The sequence below is a fragment of the Oncorhynchus kisutch genome, linkage group LG14 (genome assembly GCF_002021735.2).
Source record: "Oncorhynchus kisutch isolate 150728-3 linkage group LG14, Okis_V2, whole genome shotgun sequence".
Lineage (NCBI taxonomy): Eukaryota > Metazoa > Chordata > Actinopteri > Salmoniformes > Salmonidae > Oncorhynchus > Oncorhynchus kisutch.
This window is the reverse complement of record NC_034187.2, coordinates 79,347,067-79,356,141: the sequence shown is the minus strand read 5'-3', so window position 1 is coordinate 79,356,141 and position 9,075 is coordinate 79,347,067.

Genomic DNA, 9,075 nt, shown 5'->3' with positions numbered 1-9,075 from the left:
GTGAGTCCTAATTGTATTTATTTATTTAACCTTTATTTAACTAGGCAAATCAGTTGAGAGCAAATTCTTATTTACAATGACGGCCTAGGAACAGTGGGTTAACTGCCTTGTTCAGGGGCAGAACGACAGATTTTTTACCTTGTCAGCTCGGGGCGGCAGGGTAGCCTAGTGGTTAGAGCGTTGGACTAGTAACCGGAAGGTTGCAAGTTCAAACCCCCGAGCTGACAAGGTACAAATCTGTCGTTCTGCCCCTGAACAGGCAGTTAACCCACTGTTCCTAGGCCGTCATTGAAAATAAGAATTTGTTCTTAACTGACTTGCCTGGTTAAATAAAGGTAACAAATAAAATAAAACATTTGATCTAGCAACCATTCGCTCTAACCACTAAGGCTACCTGCCGCCCCTAATAATCTGTACTTCCTCCCAAAGTGTGCACTACTACACAAATTGAAAAGCATTGGATTTGGTGTAGGCATGGGCCATGTGCCAGTCATTTCCTTTCAAATCAATGAAGGGAAGTGAACAAGTGCACAGTTAGGAAGAAATGAGAGATTGGGATGCACCTCCCATTCCTTATGTAGTGCACAACATCTATTCTTACCAGTCTGGAGAATGACGCCGCCATTTCAAAAGAAACAATCATTATTTCATATGTCATTATTAAGAACATTGCACCATATTAAGTCTGCCTTTAGACTTCTCTCACCTGAAAAAGGCAACGTTTCTCACACACACACACTTCCTGTTTCAGCTGTGCGTCATGCCTAAGAACAGCCCGTAGCCGTGGTATATTGGCCATATACCACACCTCCTCGGGCCTTATTGCTTAATTATTACTCTCCTGGAGGAATCAACTCTGGATCACAGTAGTAATTAGTATTATAACTCTCCTGGAGGAATCAACTCTATGAATCAGACAGTAGTAGTAACTGGTATTATAACTCTCCTGGAGGAATCAACTCTATGAATCAGACAGTAGTAGTAACTGGTATTATAACTCTCCTGGAGGAATCAACTCTATGAATCAGACAGTAGTAGTAACTGGTATTATAACTCTCCTGGAGGAATCAACTCTATGAATCAGACAGTAGTAGTAACTGGTATTATAACTCTCCTGGAGGAATCAACTCTATGAATCAGACAGTAGTAGTAACTGGTATTATAACTCTCCTGGAGGAATCAACTCTATGAATCAGACAGTAGTAGTAACTGGTATTATAACTCTCCTGGAGGAATCAACTCTATGAATCACAGTAGTAACTGGTATTATAACTCTCCTGGAGGAATCAACTCTATGAATCAGACAGTAGTAGTAACTGGTATTATAACTCTCCTGGAGGAATCAACTCTATGAATCACAGTAGTAACTGGTATTATAACTCTCCTGGAGGATTCAACTCTATGAATCACAGTAGTAATTAGTATTATAACTCTCCTGGAGGAATCAACTCTATGAATCAGACAGTAGTAGTAACTGGTATTATAACTCTCCTGGAGGAATCAACTCTATGAATCAGACAGTAGTAGTAACTGGTATTATAACTCTCCTGGAGGAATCAACTCTATGAATCAGACAGTAGTAGTAACTGGTATTATAACTCTCCTGGAGGAATCAACTCTATGAATCACAGTAGTAACTGGTATTATAACTCTCCTGGAGGAATCAACTCTATGAATCAGACAGTAGTAACTGGTATTATAACTCTCCTGGGGGAATCAACTCTATGAATCAGACAGTAGTAACTAGTATTATAACACTCCTGGAGGAATCAACTCTATGAATCAGACAGTAGTAGTAACTGGTATTATAACTCTCCTGGAGGAATCAACTCTATGGATCAGACAGTAGTAACTGGTATTATAACTCTCCTGGAGGAATCAACTCTATGGATCAGACAGTAGTAACTAGTATTATAACTCTCCTGGTGGAATCAACTCTATGAATCAGACAGTAGTAGTAACTGGTATTATAACTCTCCTGGAGGAATCAACTCTATGGATCAGACAGTAGTAACTAGTATTATAACTCTCCTGGAGGAATCAACTCTATGAATCAGACAGTAGTAGTAACTGGTATTATAACTCTCCTTTTAGGAATCAACTCTATGAATCAGACAGTAGTAACTGGTATTATAAGTCCTGGAGGAATCAACTCTATGAATCAGACAGTAGTAATTGGTAGGATAACTCTCCTGGAGGAATCAATGACTCAGTGAATCGGTTCAGTATTGACTCAGGATTAGGAGGTAAACAGTGATCTTAGTATTTGTCCATTATAATAGATTAACTCAACTAGAATGAAACTAGTCTGGGTACCAGTCTGTTTAGCTATCATTCCACTCCTTGCCAGTCCTGTCATGCTAAACAGTTTTACACATGAGTACAAGAAGTGCAATGTTAGCTAAACAGTACCCAGGCTAACCTAGAACCAGACTGGTACCCGGGGTAACCTACAACCAGACTGGTACCCATGCTACCCTAGCACCATACTGGCACCCAGGCTAACCTAGAACCAGACTGGTACCCAGGCTAACCTAGAACCAGACTGGTACCCAGGCTAACCTAGAACCAGACTGGTACCCATGCTACCCTAGCACCATACTGGCACCCATGCTACCCTAGCACCATACTGGCACCCAGGCTACCCTAGCACCAGACTGGTACCCATGCTACCCTAGCACCATACTGGCACCCAGGCTACCCTAGAAACAGACTGGTACCCATGCTACCCTAGAACCAGACTGGCACCCAGGCTACCCTAGAACCAGACTGGTACCCATGCTACCCTAGCACCATACTGGCACCCAGGCTACCCTAGAACCAGACTGGTACCCATGCTACCCTAGCACCATACTGGCACCCAGGCTACCCTAGAAACAGACTGGTACCCATGCTACCCTAGAACCAGACTGGTACCCATGCTACCCTAGCACCATACTGGCACCCAGGCTACCCTAGAACCAGACTGGTACCCATGCTACCCTAGCACCATACTGGCACCCAGGCTACCCTAGAACCAGACCGGTACCCATGCTACCCTAGCACCATACTGGCACCCAGGCTACCCTAGAACCAGACTGGTACCCATGCTACCCTAGCACCATACTGGCACCCAGGCTACCCTAGAACCAGACTGGTACCCATGCTACCCTAGCACCAGACTGGTACCCATGCTACCCTAGCACCATACTGGCACCCAGGCTACCCTAGAACCAGACTGGTACCCATGCTACCCTAGCACCATACTGGCACCCAGGCTACCCTAGAACCAGACTGGTACCCATGCTACCCTAGCACCAGACTGGTACCCAGGCTAGAATAAAACCCCTAAAGGAAGAGATACAGAGGAAGTAGAGCTGTAGATTCTGTTGGTCCCATTGGCTAGGATTGTCCCTCTGCTCTCTCCATACATACAGCCACAGCTCTCTCTTTGGGCAGAGGTTTGGTAGCAGGGACCAATCCTAGAGGACTGGAGCTACCCGCTATTGACACCCAGTCCAGTCCAGGTTTTCCTTTAGTATTAAACCTCTCCTTGTGGTGGAGTGAGTGGTTCAGAGTAGTCTTAATATCCTGCCAATGAAGAGGAGGTATAGCCAAAGTAGTGTCTTCAGGTCGTCTCAGAATCAGTGGGGCTTCAGTGGGGCGTCTCAGAATCAGTGGGGCTTGTTATGGTCAAAGTGGGGCGAAGCAGAGTAGGAGGCGTGGTTAGGCCTCAAAGGGGGAGGGGACTCAAAGACCACTCCTTTTATTTGGTGGTTGGAGTAGTGATTAACATATTGAAGGACTGCCATGGTGACCCGTTGGGAAGCAGGAAGAGTTGCCATGGAGACCAGGGGTTGAGGCGGGCAGCATGGAATTGAGGATGAGAGCGAGACAGTTGGCAACATCTCTGTTAGGAGCACAGGACAGTATAACCTAGGGAGAGAGACAGTATGAGTGAGTCTGTGTGGCGTGTGTATGTGTGAATATGTCTAAACAAACATGAAGAGTTATCTAAACTGGAGATGTGTGGATAAACTACTTCTCCAATCTATTTGGCTCAAAAACAAATTACAAACAGAAAACACATTCAGTAAGAGTCAAAAGTTTGGACACCTACTCATTCAAGGGTTTTTATTTTGACTATTTTCTACATTGTAGAATAATAAATGAAGACATGAAAGCTATGAAATAACACAGTAGCCAAAAAAGGGTTTACTTTTATTATTTTATATTTGAGATTCTTCAAAAGTAGTCAGCCTTTGCCTTGATGACAGCTTTGCACACTTGGCATTCTTAGGCTGTCATTCAAAAAAGGTGATGGGCCATCCCCAACCGCCACAGACTCCTGATGGCCCAATAATACGCCAAACACCATACTATTGGTTCTTTCAAAACACGATGTGTGTGAATGTTTTGAGAACCTCAGACTAGGGAGCGTCGCTATACAGCTATTTTCAGGTCTCTGCAGAGATGTTATATCGGGTTCAGGCTCTGGCTGGGCCACTCAAGGACATTCAGAGACTTGTCCCAAAGCCACACCTATGTTGTCTTGGCTGTGTGCTTTAGGGTGGTTGTACTGTTGGAAGTTGAACCTTCGCCCCAATCTGAGGTCCTGAGCGCTCTGTAGCAGGTTATCAAGGATCTCTCTCTGTATTTTGCTCCGTTCATCTTTCCCTCGATCCTGACTAGTCTCCTAGTCCCTGCCGTTGAAAAACATCCCCATAACATGATGCTGCCACCACCATGCTTCACCGTAGGGATGGTGCCAGGTTTCATCCGGACGTGACGCTTGGCATTCAGGCCAATGAGTTAAATATTGGTTTCATCAGACCAGAGCATTTTGTTTTTTATGGTCTGAGTCTTTAGGTGCCTTTTGGCAAACTCCAAGCGGGCTGTCATGTGCCTTTTACTGAGGAGTGGCTTCCGCTGGCCATTCTACCATAAAGGCCTGATTGGTGGAGTGCTGCAGAGATTGTTGTCCTTCTGGAAGGTTCTCCGATCTCCACAGAGGAACTCTGGAGCTCTGTCAGAGTGACCTTCAGGTTCTTGGTCACCTCCCTGACCAAGGCCCTTCTCCCCTGATTGCTCAGTTTGGCTGGGCTGCCAGTTCAAGGAAGAATCTTGGTGGTTCCAAACATCTTCCATTGAAGAATGATGGAGGCCACTGGGTTCTTGGGGGCCTTCAATGCTGCAGAAATGTTTTGGTACCCTTCCCCAGATCTGTGCCTCGACACAATCCTGTCTCGGAGCTCTACGGACAATTCCTTTGTCCTCATCGCTTGGTTTTTGCTCTGACATGCACTGCCAACTGTGGGACCTTATATAGACAGGTGTGTGCCTTTCCAAATCATCAACATCAAGGATGACCATAGGAAACAGGATGCACCTGAGCTCAATGTCGAGTCTCATAGCAAAGGGACTGAATACTTAAGTAATTAGCACTTAATTAACACAATTAAGGTATGTTTTTAAAAATTTGTAATAGATTTGCAAAAAAATCTACAAACCTGTTTTCACTTTGTCATTACGGGGTGTTGTGTGTAGATTGCTGGGGATTTTATATTTATTTTAGAATAAGGCTGTAACGTAACAAAATGTGGAAAAAGTCAAGGGGTCTGAATACTTTCCGAAGGCACTGTATATACTACATATATTTCCGTAATTTATTTTTCAACTTAAAAAATATACATTTGTTTTGCCTCTTGGGCCTGTGCCCAGGAGCTTCAGCCCCGGTAAGCCCCCTGCATTCATCCAGCCCTGAACTTACCTGGTCCCCGAATCTTCATAAACACCATGTTTCTTGGTTCGCTGGTGGCTCTCACTTGTCTCTTACCTGCGCATCTAGCTAGTTGGCTCCTGAGGGTTAAAGCCCGGTATAGTTCCGTTTGAACCAGCCACTCTCCTTCCAAGGACCGACTGGCACAAAAACATAACAGCCCTTCCACATCTAGGTTGCTCCCTTCATACAAACTGCCACGACATGACCACATTTCTGACATCGAAAACACTGCAGAACAGCTGGCTCCAATGCTCTAACCAGGTGCTAGGTGCTGACGGGCTGGTGCTATGTTGGCGTGGCAGAGTGAATTGCTAGGCTGGTGCAGGAGTGTGAATGGCTAGGCTGGTATTAGGAGTTGGTGTGGGAGTGTTAATGGCTAGGCTGGTATTAGGAGGTGGTGTGGGAGTATTAATGGCTAGGCTGGTATTAGGAGGTGGTGTGGGAGTGTTAATGGCTAGGCTGGTATTAGGAGGTGGTGTGGGAGTATTAATGGCTAGGCTGGTATTAGGAGGTGGTGTGGGAGTGTTAATGGCTAGGCTGGTATTAGGTGTTGTGGGAGTGTTAATGACTAGGCTGTTGTGGGAGTGTTAATGGCTAGGCTGGTATTAGGAGTTGTGGGAGTGTTAATGACTAGGCTGTTGTGGGAGTGTTAATGGCTAGGCTGTTGTGGGAGTGTTAATGGCTAGGCTGTTGTGGGAGTGTTAATGGCTAGGCTGGTATTAGGGGTTGGTGTGGGAGTGTTAATGGCTAGGCTGGCATGGGAGTGTGAATGGCTAGGCTGGTATTAGGAGGTGGTGTGGGAGTGTTAATGGCTAGGCTGGTATTAGGTGGTGTGGGAGTATTAATGACTAGGCTGGTATTAGGGGTTGGTGTGGGAGTGTTAATGGATAGGCTGGTATTAGGAGTTGGTGTGGGAGTGTTAATGGCTAGGCTGGCATGGGAGTGTTAATAGCTAGGCTGGTATTAGGTGGTGGGGGAGTGTTAATGGCTAGGCTGGTATTAAGAGTTGGTGTGGGAGTGTTAATGGCTAGGCTGGTATTAGGAGTTGGTGTGGGAGTGTGAATGGCTAGGCTGGTATTAGGAGTTGGCGTGGGAGTGTTAATGACTAGGCTGGTATTAGGTGGTGTGGGAGTGTTAATGGCTAGGCTGTTGTGGGAGTGTGAATGGCTAGGCTGGTATTAGGAGGTGGTGTGGGAGTGTGAATGGCTAGGCTGTTGTGGGAGTGTGAATGACTAGGCTGGTATTAGGAGGTGGTGTGGGAGTGTTAATGACTAGGCTGGTATTAGGAGGTGGTGTGGGAGTGTTAATGGATAGGCTGGTATTAGGAGTTGGTGTGGGAGTGTTAATGGCTATGCTGGCATGGGAGTGTTAATAGCTAGGCTGGTATTAGGTGGTGGGGGAGTGTTAATGGCTAGGCTGGTATTAAGAGTTGGTGTGGGAGTGTTAATGGCTAGGCTGGTATTAGGAGTTGGTGTGGGAGTGTTAATGACTAGGCTGGTATTAGGTGGTGTGGGAGTGTGAATGGCTAGGCTGGTATTAGGAGTTGGCGTGGGAGTGTTAATGACTAGGCTGGTATTAGGTGGTGTGGGAGTGTGAATGGCTAGGCTGGTATTAGGAGGTGGTGTGGGAGTGTGAATGGCTAGGCTGTTGTGGGAGTGTGAATGACTAGGCTGGTATTAGGAGGTGGTGTGGGAGTGTTAATGACTAGGCTGGTATTATTAGGATGTTGTTGGAGTGTTAATGACTAGGCTGGTATTAGGTGGTGGTGTGGGAGTGTTAATGACTAGGCTGGTATTAGGTGGTGTGGGAGTGTTAATGGCTAGGCTGTTGTGGGAGTGTGAATGGCTAGGCTGGTATTAGGAGGTGGTGTGGGAGTGTGAATGGCTAGGCTGTTGTGAGAGTGTGAATGACTAGGCTGGTATTAGGAGGTGGTGTGGGAGTGTTAATGACTAGGCTGGTATTAGGAGGTGGTGTGGGAGTGTTAATGGCTAGGCTGGCATGGGAGTGTTAATAGCTAGGCTGGTATTAGGTGGTGTGGGAGTATTAATGACTAGGCTGGTATTAGGGGTTGGTGTGGGAGTGTTAATGGATAGGCTGGTATTAGGAGTTGGTGTGGGAGTGTTAATGGCTAGGCTGGCATGGGAGTGTTAATAGCTAGGCTGGTATTAGGTGGTGGGGGAGTGTTAATGGCTAGGCTGGTATTAAGAGTTGGTGTGGGAGTGTTAATGGCTAGGCTGGTATTAGGAGTTGGTGTGGGAGTGTTAATGACTAGGCTGGTATTAGGTGGTGTGGGAGTGTGAATGGCTAGGCTGGTATTAGGAGTTGGCGTGGGAGTGTTAATGACTAGGCTGGTATTAGGTGGTGTGGGAGTGTTAATGGCTAGGCTGTTGTGGGAGTGTGAATGACTAGGCTGGTATTAGGAGGTGGTGTGGGAGTGTTAATGACTAGGCTGGTATTATTAGGATGTTGTTGGAGTGTTAATGACTAGGCTGGTATTAGGTGGTGTGGGAGTGTTAATGACTAGGCTGGTATTAGGTGGTGTGGGAGTATTAATGGCTAGGCTGGTATTAGGAGGTGGTGTGGGAGTGTTAATGACTAGGCTGGTATTAGGAGGTGGTGTGGGAGTATTAATGGCTAGGCTGGTATTAGGTGTTGTGGGAGTGTTAATGGCTAGGCTGGTATTAGGTGGTGTGGGAGTATTAATGTGGGTATACATCTCCAAAGCCAAGGATCATCAACTAGATTCAGCCGCGGATGGTCAGGGGGCCGGAACATAATTGCACATTTGTAGACTGCAAATGGACCACAAAAATCCCCAAAAGATTTGACTAAAAACATTTCAAACCTTGCTTTCGTTTGTATTCGATCACATACAGTGTATTGCTTTTTCAGGAATATGTTGAAACAGACTTCCAAAATTAAAATAACTGTGAGCTGTTTTGCTGGTGTTCTTACAGTCTCATGTCCAACAATAAAACATAGAACTAATGTTATGTTCAAAAACTTGGGGGAGGGCAAATAAAAATGGGCCGTGGGCCACCAGTTGGGGAACCCTGTCCTAAACCATGTTAAAGCTGCTAACAGAAGCTCCTGCTGACTCTAACTGGAGAGAGGGAGATGAAGACAGAGGAAGGGTCAAATATGACATTTGAAATGTTTATTATTATTTGGTGTGTATAATGTTTACTGTTCATTTTAATTGTTTATTATCTGCTTTGGCAATGTTAACATACGTTTCCCATGCCAATAAAGCCCTTCAATTGAAATTGAAAAGAGAGACTGGTGAAAGAGAGAGAGATTGCTGAAGAACAACA